The 16,778-nt window shown below is 34.1% G+C and overlaps 1 protein-coding gene across 1 annotated transcript in view; it reads right to left on the reverse strand.

Moving 5' to 3' along the window:
- TOPAZ1 (testis and ovary specific TOPAZ 1) overlaps window positions 1-16,778 on the reverse strand; it is a 133,260-nt gene that overhangs the window by 41,633 nt on the left and 74,849 nt on the right.

The following is a 16,778-nucleotide window of genomic DNA, read 5'->3' on the forward strand; positions in this document are numbered from 1 at the left end:
ACAAGCAAATCAGTTTTTCAAATTGAAGAGTTAGGGAATGATGGTTGCAAAACAATGTGAATGTGTTTAATACCACTGAACTGAAAACTTAAAAATGGTTAAGATAGTAAGTTTTATATTGTGTATTTTACCACAAAATTTAAAAAATATTGAGAAACAGAATCCAAGACCACCTTAAGAAAATGACACACCATGACAAAGTGGTATTTACTTCACAACTATATGGTAACATCAATATTTAAAAATCCATCAGTATAATATACCATTTTAATAAATCTAACAGAAAAAATCATGAATTCCATAAATATTAAAAAGGCAATGATAACATTGATTCACTTACAAATATAGGAACTGAGGGATACTTCCTTAAAGTGATTAAATATATATACTGTAGTCCTAAAGACATGACTGTATTTAATGAGAAAATTCTAGAGATATTTCCACTAAGATCAGGAACAATGAAAGGATGTCCACTATATCCATTATTATTCAATACTGTACTAGAGGTATGAGCCAAGGCAATTAGATAAGGCAAATTACTTATAGGCATTGCAATGGAAAAGAAGAAGTATAACAATCTCTATTCACAAATGATATGATAGTATAACTGGAAATGCCCACAGATTCAAAGATGAAACTAGCTCAAACAATAAAGACTTTAGAGAGAATTAACAGAATATAAAATTTACAAACAAAATGTCCTTTATATATACAAAAAAATAAAGAAATACAGCACATAATGATACAAAAAAATTCATTTACAATAGCAACAAAGATTAAATACTTATAAGAGGAAAATTCTAAAACACTCCTGAAAGACACATAAAGTATGAACAACAGAAAAAATTTCATGTTCTTTAATAGAATTCAATATTATAAAGATGTTAGTTTTTACTAAGTTTAATTCATAGATTTAATGTAATTCCAATAAAAATACAAACAAGCTACTATGTAAGGCTAGGAAGTTGATACTAAAGTTTATGTGGTAAAAACATATATGCAAGAAGAGCAAGAAAGACATGGAAAAGAAAAATTTTGCAGGGGATTATCCCAACAAAATGTTAAAGCATACTACTAAAGCCTCTATAAATAAAACACTGTGGACCTGGTACAAGGGAATACAAAGTCCAGACACAGACCCAAGCACACATGAAGTTTAGTATATGATAGAGGTAGCATCTCAAATCATTCAAATTTAACAAATGGTTCTGGGAAAGCTGGACAAAAACTGGGGAAAGAATTAGATCTCTATCTTACACCACACATAAGAATAAATTTCAAATAGATTATGAACCTAACTACAAAAATGAAGCCATACAAGTAAAAGAAAACATGTGTGAACTCCTCCAAAACCTTGGTGCAGGGAAATTATGACTCAAAATCCAGATGCAATAAAAAATAACTATGACTCGGGGCACCTAGGTGGCTCAGTGGGATAAGCCTTCGAAAAGAAAAAAAAAGCCTCTGCCTTCGGCTCAGGTCAATATGATCCTGGGATCCAGTCCTGCGTAGGGCTCTCTGCTTCCTCCTCTCTCTCTGCCTGCCTCTCTGCCTACTTGTGATCTCTGTCTGTCAAATAAATAAAATCTTTTACTTTTAATTTTTTATTTTTTATAAACATATATTTTTATCCCCAGCGGTACAGGTCTGTGAATCACCAGGTTTACACACTTCACAGCACTCACCAAAGCACATACCCTCCCCAATGTCCATAATCCCACCCCCTTCTCCCAAAACCCCTCCCCCCAGCAACCCTCAGTTTGTTTTGTGAGATTAAGAGTCACTTATGGTTTGTCTCCCTCCCAATCCCATCTTGTTTCATTGATTCTTCTCCTACCCACTTAACCCCCATGTTGCATCACCACTTCGTCATATCAGGGAGATCATATGATAGTTGTCTTTCTCTGCTTGACTTATTTCACTAAGCATGATACGCTCTCGTTCCATCCATGTTGTCGCAAATGGCAAGATTTCATTTCTTTTGATGGCTGCATACTATTCCATTGTGTATATATACCACATCTTCTTGATCCATTCATCTGTTGATGGACATCTAGGTTCTTTCCATAGATTGGCTATTGTGGACATTGCTGCTATAAACATTCCGGTGCACGTGCCCCTTTGGATCACTACGTTTGTATCTTTAGGGTAAATACCCAATAGTGCAATTGCTGGGTCATAGGGCAGTTCTATTTTCAACATTTTGAGGAACCTCCATGCTGTTTTCCAGAGTGGCTGCACCAGCTTACATTTCCACCAACAGTGTAGGAGGGTTCCCCTTTCTCCGCATCCTCGCCAGCATCTGTCATTTCCTGACTTGTTGATTTTAGCCATTCTGACTGGTGTGAGGTGATATCTCTTTGTGGTTTTGATTTGTATTTCCCTGATGCCGAGTGATATGGAGCACTTTTTCATGTGTCTGTTGGCCATCTGGATGTCTTCTTTGCAGAAATGTCTGTTCATGTCCTCTGCCCCTTTCTTGATTGGATTATTTGTTCTTTGGGTGTTGAGTTTGCTAAGTTCTTTATAGATTCTGGACACTAGTCCTTTATCTGATATGTCGTTTGCAAATATCTTCTCCCATTCTGTCAGTTGTCTTTTGATTTGGTTAACTGTTGCCTTTGCTGTGCAAAAGCTTTTGATCTTGATGAAATCCCAATAGTTCATTTTTTCCCTTGCTTCTCTTGCCTTTGGCGTTGTTCCTAGGAAGATGTTGCTGCGGCAGAGGTCGAAGAGGTTGCTGCCTGTGTTCTCCTCAAGGATTTTGATGGATTCCTTTCTCACATTGAGGTCCTTCATCCATTTTGAGTCTATTTTTGTGTGTGGTGTAAGGAAATGGTCCAATTTCATTTTTCTGCATGTGGCTGTCCAATTTTCCTAGCACCATTTATTGAAGAGGCTGTCTTTTTTCCATTGGACATTCTTTCCTGCTTTGTCGAAGATTAGTTGACCATAGAGTTGAGGGTCTATTTCTGGGCTCTCTATTCTGTTCCATTGATCTATGGGTCTGTTTTTGTGCCAGTACCATGCTGTCTTGATGATGACAGCTTTGTAATAGAGCTTGAAGTCCGGAATTGTGAGGCCACCAACTTTGGCTTTCTTTTTCAATATCCCTTTGGCTATTCGAGGTCTTTTCTGGTTCCATATAAATTTTAGAATTATTTGTTCCATTTCTTTGAAAAAGATGGATGGTACTTTGATAGGAATTGCATGAAATGTGTAGATTGCTTTAGGTAGCCTAGACATTTTCGCAATATTTATTCTTCCAATCCAGGAGCATGGAACATTTTTCCATTTCTTTATGTCTGCCTCAATTTCTTTCATGAGTACTTTATAGTTTTCTGAGTATTGATTCTGTGTCTCTTTGGTTAGGTTTATTCCTAGGTATCTTTTGGTTTTGGATGCAATTGTAAATGGGATTGACTCCTTAATTTCTCTTTCTTCTGTCTTGCTGTTGGTGTAGAGAAATGCAACTGATTTCTGTGCATTGATTTTATATCCTGACACTTTACTGAATTCCTGTACAAGTTCTAGCAGTTTTGGAGTGGACTCTTTTGGGTTTTCCACATATAGTATCATATCATTTGCAGAGAGTGATAATTTGACTTCTTCTTTGCCGATTTGGATGCCTTTAATTTCCTTTTGTTGTCTGATTGCTGAGGCTAGGACCTCTTGTACTATGTTGAATAGCAGTGGTGATAATGGACATCCCTGCCGTGTTCCTGACCTTAGCGGAAAAGCTTTCAGTTTTTCTCCATTGAGAATGATATTTGCGGTGGGTTTTTCATAGATGGCTTTGATGATATTGAGGTATGTGTCCTCTATCCCTACACTTTGAAGAGTTTTGATCAGGAAGGGATGCTGTACTTTGTCAAATGCTTTTTCAGCATCTATTCAGAGTATCATATGGTTCTTGTTCTTTCTTTTATTGATGTGTTGTATCACATTGACTGATTTGCGGATGTTGAACCAACCTTGCAGCCCTGGAATAAATCCCACTTGGTCGTGGTGAATAATCCCTTTAAAGATGTACTGTTGAATCCTATTTGCTAGTATTTTGTTGAGTATTTTCGCATCTGTGTTCATCAAGGATATTGGTCTATAGCTCTCTTTTTTGGTGGGATCCTTGTCTGGTTTTGGGATCAAGGTGATGCTGGCCTCATAAAATGAGTTTGGAAGTTTTCCTTCCATTTCTATTGTTTGCAACAGTTTCAGGAGAATAGGAATTAGTTCTTCTTTAAATGTTTGGTAGAATTCCCCCAGGAAGCCGTCAGGCCCTGGGCTTTTGTTTGTTTGGAGGTTTTTAATGACTGTTTCAATCTCCTTACTGGTTATGGGTCTGTTCAGGCTTTCTATTTCTTCCTGGTTCAGTTGTGGTAGTTTATATGTTTCTAGGAATGCATCCATTTCTTCCAGATTGTCAAATTTATTGGCGTAGAGTTGCTCATAGTATGTTTTTATAATAGTTTGTATTTCTTTGGTGTTAGTTATGATCTCTCCTCTTTCATTCATGATTTTATTTATTTGGGTCCTTTCTCTTTTCTTTTTGATAAGTCGGGCCAGGGGTTTATCAATTTTATTAATTCTTTCAAAGAACAAGCTCCTAGTTTTGTTGATTTGCTCTATTGTTTTTTTGGTTTCTATTTCATTGATTTCTGCTCTGATCTTTATGATTTCTCTTCTCCTGCTGGGCGTAGGGTTTCTTTCTTGTTCTTTCTCCAGCTCCTATAGGTGTAGGGTTAGGTTGTGTACCTGAGACCTTTTTTGTTTCTTGAGAAAGGCTTGTACCGCTATATATTTTCCTCTCAGGACTGCCTTTGTTATGTCCCACAGATTTTGAACCGTTGTATTTTCATTATCATTTGTTTCCATGATTTTTTTCAATTCTTCTTTAATTTCCCGGTTGACCCATTCATTCTTTAGAAGGATGCTGTTTAGTCTCCATGTATTTGGGTTCTTTTCAAACTTCCTTTTGTGGTTGAGTTCTAGCTTCAGAGCATTGTGGTCTGAAAATATGCAGGGAATGATCCCAATCTTTTGATACCGGTTGAGTCCTGATTTAGGACCGAGGATGTGATCTATTCTGGAGAATGTTCCATGTGCTCTAGAGAAGAATGTGTATTCTGTTGCTTTGGGATGAAATGTTCTGAATATATCTGTGATGTCCATCTGGTCCAGTGTGTCGTTTAAGGCCTTTATTTCCTTGCTGATCTTTTGCTTGGATGATCTGTCCATTTCAGTGAGGGGAGTGTTAAAGTCCCCTACTATTATTGTATTATTGTTGATGTGTTTCTTTGATTTTGTTATTAATTGGTTTATATAGTTGGCTGCTCCCATGTTGGGGGCATAGATATTTAAAATTGTTAGATCTTCTTGTTGGACAGCCCCTTTGAGTATGATATAGTGTCCTTCCTCATCTCTTATTATATTCTTTGGCTTAAAATCTAATTGATCTGATATAAGGATTGCCACTCCTGCTTTCTTCTGATGTCCATTAGCATGGTAAATTCTTTTCCACCCCCTCACTTTAAATCTGGAGGTGTCTTCGGGCTTAAAATGAGTTTCTTGGAGGCAACATATAGATGGGTTTTGTTTTTTTATCCATTCTGATATCCTGTATCTTTTGATTGGGGCATTTAGCCCATTAACATTCAGGGTAACTATTGAGAGATATGAATTTAGTGCCATTGTATTGCCTGTAAGGTGACTGTTACTGTATATGGTCTCTGTTCCTTTCTGATCTACCACTTGTAGGCTCTCTCTTTGCTTAGAGGACCCCTTTCAATATTTCCTGTAGAGCTGGTTTGGTGTTTGCAAATTCTTTCAGTTTTTGTTTGTCCTGGAAGCTTTTAATCTCTCCTTCTATTTTCAGTGATAGCCTAGCTGGATATAGTATTCTTGGCTGCATGTTTTTCTCGTTTAGTGCTCTGAAAATATCATGCCAGCTCTTTCTGGCCTGCCAGGTCTCTGTGGATAAGTCAGCTGCCAATCTAATATTTTTACCATTGTATGTTACAGACCTCTTATCCCGGGCTGCTTTCAGGATTTTCTCTTTGTCACTAAAACTTGTAAATTTTACTATTAGGTGTCGGGGTGTGGGCCTGTTCTTATTGATTTTGAGGGGCGTTCTCTGAACCTCCTGAATTTTGATGCTCCTTCCCTTTGCCATATTGGGGAAATTCTCCCCAATAATTCTCTCCAGTATACCTTCTGCTCCCCTCTCTCTTTCTTCTTCTTCTGGAATCCCAATTATTCTAATGTTGTTTCGTCTTATGGTGTCACTTATCTCTCGAATTCTCCCCTCGTGGTCCAGTAGCTGTTTGTCCCTCTTTTGCTCAGCTTCTTTATTCTCTGTTATTTGTAAATAAATAAAATCTTAAAAAAAAAAAAAGTATGACTCAAAACTGAGGCAATAAAAAAAAAAAAGACTGATAATTTAGGTTGAACAAAAATAAAAGTTTTTGCATGGCAAAAGCTACCATAAACAAATTCAAAAGACAACGGACAAACGGGAAAAAATATCTGTTATATATAGTACAGAGAAAGGTCTAATATAATATATTAAGAACGCTTGACATTTAAGGAACAAAGAACCAGAATCAAAACAACAAGTAGTATAAAAATGGCCCTCGAATATATGAAAAGAAAATGTTCAAACTCATTTTTAATAAAAGAAAAAAAAGCAAATTAGAACATAGGAACACCATTTGTTACCAAAAAGATTAAAAAGTATGACAACACACTATGTTAGAAAAGCTGTGCTGAACAGTCTCTTATGTTTCTGGTTTTATATAAATATACATATATCTGTGTTTATATATGCACTATACCACATAGATGTACATGTATGTGTACGCATACATACATGCACATATACCAAAATGCATATACAAACACACATACACATATACCATATATACAAACATAACATATATATATACATACCATACATAAAAATTGTTTTAGCCCTCTTGGAGGGAAATTTGACAAAATATGTGTACTTACCTTTAAAAAAATTATTTTGAAATAAACTATAGACTCACAGGAATTTTCAAAATAGTACACAGTCCTGGTAGCCTTCATCCAGCTTCTTCCAATGACAATTTCTTACATAATTGTAGAAAAACATAAAAACTAGAAAACTGACATTGTTACAATACTGTTAATAGACTACAGATATTACCCAGTTTTCACCACTTTTTACATGTATTCATCTGTGTATGTGTGTGTAGTTCTGTGCAATTTTACATGTATAGATTTATGTAACTGTCACCACAATACAGATATAGAACCCCATCACCAGAAAGGACTTCCTCATACTATCCATTTATACTCAACCCCCTAGTCCTGTCCCTAGATATACTCTGTCATTTTGAGAATGTTATATAAATGAAACCATGTAGCATGTGGCCTTTGAAATCAGTTTTTTAATTCAACACAATGAGGTCAATACATTCCATGTTTCAACAGTTTGTTGATTTTTACTGCTAAGTAGTTTCCTTGGTATGGATATTCCACAATTGTCTTTCATTCACCTGTTAAAGAACATCCATATTCCCCCCCCCTCAGTTTTTGGCTACTACAAGTAAGGCTGCTACAAACATTTGTACACATTTTTAAGTGAGTAAAAGTTTTCATTTAATTAGGATAAATGCCCAGTAGTTCAGTAACTGTACTTGATTTTTATATGTTTGGTTTTTAAAGAACTGCTGAACTATTTTCCAGAACAGCTATACAATTTTACATTCCCACCAATAACATATGAGACACTTTTCCACAACCTTGCTAGCATTGGTATTGATACCTTATTCTCCAGTTACACAAGGCATGTTGACAAATAAAAACTGTATATATATATAAGATATATAACATGTTTTACTAGAGGCATATATTGTGAAATAATGATCACTATTGAGATAATTAATGTATCTATCGTGTATGTGTGTGTGTGTGTGTGTATACACAGAACACAAGATCTACTTTCAGCAAATTTCAAGTACAGAATACCTTATTATTAACTATAGTCATCATGCTGTAAAATAGGTCTCTAGAACTTAATAATGTTATAACTGCAACTCTGTACCCTTTGGCTAACATCTCATTTGCCCCATTTTCCTTCTCCTGGTAACAACCACTATTCTAATTTGTTGCTGAGTTAGACTTTTTTCGATTCCATATCTAAGTAAGATCATACAGATTTGCCTTTCTCCGTCTGCTTTATTTCATTTAGCATAATATACTCCAGGTTAATCCATGTTGTCACAGATGGTAGAGTAACATTTTTAAAGACTGAATAATATATATTCCATTGTATATATACACCACATCCTATTTTGTTCTTGCTACTCAAGATTGCTTTAGCCATTCAGGTTATGTTGTAGTTTCATATGCATTTTGAAATTGTTTTTTCTATTTCTGTAAAAAAATGTTAATAGAACTTTGATAGGAATTGAATTAAATCTATAGTTAGTTTGGGTAGCATGGATATTTTCATAATATTAATTCTTCCTATCCTTCCATTTATTTATTTACTTATTTTTAAAGATTTTATTTATTTACTTGACAGAGAGAGATCACAAGCAGGCAGAGAGGCAGGCAGAGAGAGAGGAGGAAGCAGGCTCCCCGCTGAGCAGAGAGCCTGATGCGGGGCTCGATCCCAGGACTCCGAGATCATGACCCAAGCAGAAGGCAGCGGCATAACCCACTGAGCCACCCAGGTGCCCCGTATCCTTCCATTTATTTTTTATTTCTTTTACCAATGTTTTATGGTTTTCAATTTACAGATCTTTTATCTCCTCAGTAAATTTATTTCTTAAGTATATTTTTTGATGTCATTGTAAATGAGATTTTCTTGATTTCTTTTTTTAATACTTCATTGTTAGTATATAGAGATGCAACTGGTGTTTTTTATTTTAATTTCATTTTAAGCATTTATTTAAATTCCAGTTAATATACACCATAATATTAGTTCCAGGTGTACAATTTAGCGATTCAACACTTCCACAAACACCTGGTGCTCATCAAAACAAATGATCCTTGATCCCTATCACCTATTTAACTCATCCCTTCATCTACTTCCCCTCTAGTAGCCATCAGTTTGTTCTCTATAGTTAAGAGTCTGTTTCTTAGTTTCTCTCTCTCCTTTTCCTCATTTGTTTTGTTTCTTAATGCTCATTTGTTTTGTTTCTTAAATTCTATATGAGTGAAATCATATGGTATTTGTCTTTCTCTGATTCACCTATTTCGCTTAGTATAATACACTCTAGCTCCAATCACATTATTGGAAATGGTGAGATTTCATTCTTTTCGATGGCTGAGTAATATTCCATTATGTATATATAATATGTATGTAATATATTATATTATATATATTATGTATATTTACATACATATTATATATACATAATGGAATATTACTCAGCCATCGAAAAGAATGAAATGAATGAAGATGTGGTGTGTATATATATTATATGTATTATTACATATATATAATATGTATATATACATATATTATCATATATTATTTGATATAATATACATATATTATCATATATACATATATTATTTACATATATATAATATATATATACATATATTATCAATAATAGTGAAATTATGGAAAGAGTACAAATGTCCATTGATGAATGAATGAAGATGTGGTGTGCATATATATTATATATATTTACACATATATAATATGTAATATTACATATATTATATATTACATATACATACACATATTATTACAATATTACATATATGCAATATAATATGAATATGTGGTGTATATATTTACATATTATATATGTATACATATACATATTATATACATATATATAATATGTAAATATATATAATATATATACACACCACATCTTCATTCATTCATCAGTCAATGGACATTTGTACTCTTTCCATAATTTCACTATTATTGATAATGCTGCTTTAAAGTCAGGGTTCATGTACCCTTTGAAAGAGTATTTTTTGTATCCTTGTTAGTACCTAGTAGGTACTATCCAGGCTACTGCTGGATTCTAGGGCAGTTCTATTTTTAACTTTTTGGGGAAACTACAGTTTTTCAGAGTGGCTGCACCAGTTTGCATTCCCACAAACAGTGCAAGAGGGTTCTCCTTTCTCTGCATACTCCCCAACACTTATTGTTTCTTGTATTGTTAACTTTAGCCATTCTCACAGGTGTGAGGTAGTATTTCATTGTAATTTTGATTTGCATTTCCTGGATGGTAAGTGATGTTGAGCATTTTTTTATGTATCTGTAGGCCATTTGTAGGTCTTCTGGAAAAATGTCTATTCATGTCTTTTGCCCATTTCTTGCCTGGATTATTTATTTTGGGGTTCTTAAGTTTGATAAGTTCTTTATAGATTTTAGATAATAACCCTTTCTCAGATGTTATTTGCAAGTATCTTCTCCCATTCCATAGGCTGCTTTTTAGTTTTGTTGACTGTTTCCTTCACTGTACAGAAGCTTTTTATCTTAATGAAGTCCCAATAGTTCATGTTTGCTTTTGTTTCCCTTGCCTCAGGAGACATATCTAGTAAGAAGTTGTTATGACCAATGTCAAACACACTGCATGTGTTTGCCTCTAAGATTTTTTTTTTTTTTTTTTTTTTTTTTTAATTTATTTATTTGTCAGAGAGAGAGCGAGAGCGAGCACAGGCAGACAGAGTGGAAGGCAGAGTCAGAGGGAGAGGGAGAAGCAGGCTCCCTGCGGAGCAAGGAGCCTGATGTGGGACTCGATCCAGGACGCTGGGATCATGACCTGAGCGGCAGGCAGCTGCTTAACCAACTGAGCCACCCAGGCGTCCCTGCCTCTAAGATTTTAATGCTTTCCTATCTCACTTTTGTTTTATTTTATCTTATTTTATTTATTTGAGAGAGAGAGAGAGAGAGCGAGCACAAACAGAGGGAGAGGGAGAAGCAGACTCCCTGCTGTGGAGAGAGCCCAACAGAGGGGTTCAGTCCCAGAACCCTGGGCTCATGACCTGAGCCGAAGGCAGGCACTTTTAACAGATGGAGCCAACCAGGCATCCCTCCTGTCTCACATTTAGGTCTTTCATCCTTTTTTTTTTTTTTTTTTTAATTTTTTTAACCAAGATCCCAATTCTGCCTTTTACAATTTTTAAAATTTTATTACTTTTTTTTTTTTTTAATGTCAAGTCAAAGTAATTTTTTTTTCTGATCTGGCATTTATTATTTATTATTTATTATTTTTTATAAACATGTATTTTTATCCCAAGGGGTACAGGTCTGTGAATCAGCACTCACCAAAGCACTATTACTTATTTTTTTATATTATGTATTTATTTTTTTATATGGTGTAAGGAAGTGATCCAATTCCATTCTTTTGCATGTTGCTGTCCAGTCTTCCCAACACATTGATTTTATATCCTGTGAGTTTAATGAATATGGGTATGAGTTCTAGCCATTTTTTGATGGAGTCTTCTGGGTTTTCTACATACAGCATCATGTCATCTGCAAACAGTGAAAGTTTGACTTCTTCCTTGCCAATTTGGATACCGTTTATTTGTTTTTGTTTTCTGATTGCTGTGACTAGGACTCCCAATACTGTGTTAAATAACAAAGATGAGAGTGGACATCCCTATCTTTTTCCTGACAGTAGAGGAATAGCTCTGTTTTTCCCCACTGAGGATGATATTAGGTGTGGGGTTTTTTGTATCTAGCCTTTATTATATTGAGGTACATTCCTTGTAGCCCTACTTTATGGAAGGTTTTCTTTAATCACAAATGGATATTATATTTTGTCCAATGCTTTTTCAAGATGCAACCAATTTTTTGTATGTCAATATTGTATCCTAAAACTTTATTAAAAATATTTCACTTACTAGATCTAACAGAGGTTTGGGTGGAGTCTTTAAGGTTTTCTGTATGTAGGATCATGTTATCTGCAGGGACTATTTTAATTCTTGCTTTCTAATTAGAATGTCTCTTATTTCTTGCCTATTTGCTCTGGCTAGGACTTCTGGCATTATGCTCAACACAAGTGGTGACAGTACGCATCATTTCTTTGTTCCTGAACTCAGAGAAAAATATTTCAGCTTTTTTACCATTAAGTATGATGTCAGCTATGGGCTTGTCAGAGATGGCCATTACTAGAGTGAGGTACATTCTTTCTATACCTAATGTGTTGAGAATTTTTATCACAAATGGGTGTTAAATTCTGATAAATGCTTTATCCGCATCTATTGAATCATTTGATATATATCCTCCATTCTGTTAATGTGCTAAATCATATTTATTGATTTGCACATGTTGAACCCTTACTGTATCCCAGGGATAAATCCCAGTTTATCTTGGTATATCATGTGTAGTTGAATTTGGTTTACTAATATTTTGTTGAGAATTTTTGTATCTATTTTATCAGGAGTATCATCTTATGATTTTTCAGTTTTTGTAGTATCCTTGTCTGACTTTGGTAACAGAGTAATGCTGGACTTGTAAAGGAGTCTGGGAGTGTTCCCTCACATTCAACTTTTTAGAAGGGTTTGAGAAGGATTTGTATTAATTCTTCCTTAACTGTTTGGTAAAATTCAGTAGTAAAGCCATCTATTCCTGGGCTTTTCTTTACAGGGAGTTGCTTTTTTGTTTTGTTTTACTAATTCAATCTCTGTACTCAAAATTGGTCTGTTCAATTTTTCCATTTCTTCATGATTCAAACTTAGTAGGTTATATATTTCTAGGAATTTATTCAATTCTTCTAGATTGTCCAATTATTTGGTGTGTAATTGTAAAGCTTTTGTATTTCTGTGCTATCAGTTGTAATGATGCCTCTTTCGTTTCGATTTATGTGAGTATGCTCTCTTTTTTCCTGTGTAGTTAAAGGTTTGTCAATTTTATCTTTTCAAAACCAACCAACCAGTTTTGTTTTCTCACCTATTGTTTTTCAGTCTCTAATCATTTCTCCTCTGATCTTTATTCCTTCCACTAACCTGACTCAGTTTGTTTTTTCTAGTTCCTCGAGGTGTACATACAGTTAGGTTTGAGATCCCCTTTTTGTCTTAACGTAGGCATTTATCACTATCAATGTCCCTCTTAGAACTGCTTTAGCTATAATCCCATAGATTGTGGTATGTTGTGTTTCCATTTTCATTTGTCCAAGATTTTTTTTTTTACTTCACTTTTGATTTCTTCTTTGACTCACTGGTTGTTCAGGAGTATGTTGTTTAATTTCCACATATTTGTGGATTTTCCAGTTTTCCTCTTATTTTTGATTTCTAGCTCCATATTGATAGTTGATTCCATATTCTTAAATTTTTTGACTTGTTTTGTGAACTAACGAATGATATATCCTGAGAATGGTCTGAGTGTGCTTGAGAAGAAATATACGCTGCTCCTGTTGGTTGGAATAGTTTTGTATATGTATATTAGGTCCATTTAGTCTAAAGTGCAGTTCAAATCACATGTTTCTTTACTGATTTTCTGCTGGATGACATATGCATTGTTGAAAATGGGTATTAATCCCCTACTTTTATTACACTGGTTTCTATTTCTCCCATTAGATCTATTAAGTTTTGCTTTCTGTGTTGGACTGCTCTGATATTGGGTATACATATATATTTATATTTGTGATATCCTCTTGACCTGACTCCTTTATCACAATATAATGAACATGTCTCTTGTTACTTAAAGTGTAGTTTTTCTGATAAAAGTACAGCCTGCCCTCATTTGGCTTCCATTTGTATGGAATAGCTTTTTCCATGCCTTCACTTTCAGCATAAATGTGTCTTTATAGTTGAAGTAAGTCTTTTGAAGGCAGTCTTGTTTTTTAATCCATCCAGACACTCCTCTAATTAGAGAATTTAATCTAGTCACATTAAAGTAATATTGATAAGCAAGGATTCAGTACTGGTATTCTGTTAAATTGTTTTCTATTTTTGTAGTTCCTTTGTTCCTTTCTTGCTATCTTCTTTGGTAATTTGATTTTATAGAGTCTCCAACTAAAGTTACAGATTTGTCTATTTTATCTGTTCAGTTCTATCAGTTTTGCTTCATATATTTTGAAGCTCTGTTGTCTGCTACATACATATTTAAGACTGCTAAGTCTCCTTAGTTGCAAATGTTGGGACAGGGTAAACAAGATGAAACTTAAAACAACTCTGTGGCTCTAAAAAATTAGAAAATGGTAGAAAAATGAATAGTACATGATGAAAGGATATAGGAATAACCCTGAAGGACTTCCAAAGGTCAAATCTAGAAGAATTTGACCAAAAAAAAATAATAATAGTATTAGATTATATATAACCCATAAGATAAAATAAAAAGCCATGAGTTCATACTGATATAAATGAATAAATAAATAAATGGAGAAGGGAAAGCTCTTCTTTACTCAAAATTCCAATTAATAAATGTAGAATAGGGAAAATACAGAATTACAATTGGGCAAATACCACAGTAGTAACCTGTAGGAAAGATCCCCTGATGAATACTAAAATTAATGTATAAAGGTTTGAAAAGAAACAAGGTAATGTATAATGTTAAAGTCTTTTGCCCAAAATATTAGTTACAAAGGGACAAACAGTAACTTTACAGTGTGGAAAACTTGCAGATAGCATTTTTAACTAAGTTATCAAGGTTAACATAATCAGTAATAAGATATGTTGACCCTATGTACCTCCAGTTAGGATGCACTGAGATGTGCAGTTAATTGGATTTTATGGCTACTGATTTCTTGATTTTGATAACTGCATTCTTACTATGTAGGATGTTAACATGAAAGGAAGTTAGATGAAGGATGCATGGGAAGTCTCTATACTAATTTTTGCAACATTCTGGGAATCTAAAATTATTTCCAAATAAAAAAAAATTTTAAAGTCAATAAATGTATATTAAACATCCTAGATTATAAACACACCTAAATTCTCATTGATATCCTGAATATGCTGGAATTCTTTATGAATGTGAAAGCCTTTCTAATGAACTATAAACTACCTACTTAAAAACTATAATCAAAATCAAAGTATAAGTGTTCATTAAAAATCATTTCCCTAGCACAAAAAAGGGTAATTATTTCAAAGGGTGTCAGGAAAATTCAAACATAAAATGATAAATACTAAACTTTTTTTCCTTTTGCATTGAGGCCAGGTCCACATCCCTAGCCACAATCCATACCCCTTAACTACCCACAGTTATTATCCTAGTCTGTCCTTCATCAAATAGGCCACCGATGTTAATTCCTCTTAAAAATACTAGATAATTCTTTTAAAGTGGGAGGAACAGGAAGAAGCAGAGTGTATATGTATACAATTTTCAGAATTAGGGGTTGTAAAATAAGCTACAAAAATTTTTGTGTGATCATGTCAATTTGAAAATTAGAAAACGAAGTCTGGTTGTGTAGCTGTACTGGATATAGGGTAGTGTTGCTCCTGTTGCATCTAGAAGTGCACACTTCCCTTGTGCCAGATGCTTCTCAGTCTGACAGAGACAAACATCTGCTAGCCATCTGAGCACTCTGTCATAGGTGTCACTGTCCAAAATGCCATATAGATCAGGAGAATAATGACTTAATGTTTGGAAGAAAATATCAATGTACTTTTGTTATTATAAATTGATTATATCTTAGAAATCTGTGCTAGACAAATTGTATTTTTCTCACAAAAAGTTATTTCTTAGGTAGTCCCAAAAATCTATTTAACCTAAATAGTATTATAATTTTTATAGACAACCTAAATATTAATTACCATTAGTTAGAGAAATGAAAAAACCCACAGAACTTGAAAAAGTCAAATATATCTTCAATACTGGTGCTTCAAAGGAAATAGCATCACTTAGCAGAATCACTGCAATTCCCTAGCTGTATACCATCCAGGACACTAAAGCAAATTCAGAGGAGTTCCACAGGTTATTTTAAATTTTCAAAGCACCTTCTGTTAGATACCATCAAATTGTTACTATCAACTTGTTTGGATCTAACTGCTTAATAAATAAGACCATTAATGTACTTCTTTCGGCCTATGGACACTACAAACCAAGAAGTCTGAAAACCTCTCTATTAGAAGATAATGAGAAATGAGATGACACCAGTTGTAGCAGCTGTATGAAGGAGCTTTCTAGGCTTTCTCAAGGTCTTTGCTGGTTGATATTATTTGTATGTTATCAAATATGATTTCATTAAAAAGTCATGTTTCCTTTAAATACTTAAAATTAGTAACACTATGTATGTAACAGTTTAATTAAAATTTCTGTAAAAGTTATGGTTTTCCTTTTTCTCAATATAGGTATATTATGATGCTATTCATAATTATCATAGATTTCCAAATAAAAAGGCCTTGGGAGGCCCATAAGCCATATAGAGAGAGTGAGCAAGTGAGAGAAAGAATAAGGAAGAAGCATTAAGGTATTTTGTTTAGCTAACATGAAAAGAAACGAAAAAAACAAAAGAATTAATTTATAATACACATAAAAGAGAGTGCATTAAGTATAATTAAGTTAGTTCTGAAACAGAGGATAAGAGATTCCTTTTACACTTAATGTGCCAGGCACTGAGATGAATCAAGTACTGAGAAAGATTTGGTGAGGCTGATCAGAAAGGCTGTCTAGAGGCAGCCCAACTAATGACAATGTGACTAGGACATATTCAAGAGATGGGAGAAAGGCTTATGGTGGGCCACTATCAAGATGTTACAAATATAAATAGTGATAAATAAGTGCTTTCCTTTCAACCTTTGTAAGTCCCTAGAAATATACATATACATTATATATGTATATCATATATATAATATGTATATATTATACATATATGTGT

Source organism: Mustela putorius, unplaced genomic scaffold (assembly GCF_011764305.1).
Source record: "Mustela putorius furo isolate JIRA1106 unplaced genomic scaffold, ASM1176430v1.1 tig00003834_pilon_pilon_pilon, whole genome shotgun sequence".
Classification (NCBI taxonomy): Eukaryota; Metazoa; Chordata; class Mammalia; order Carnivora; family Mustelidae; genus Mustela; species Mustela putorius.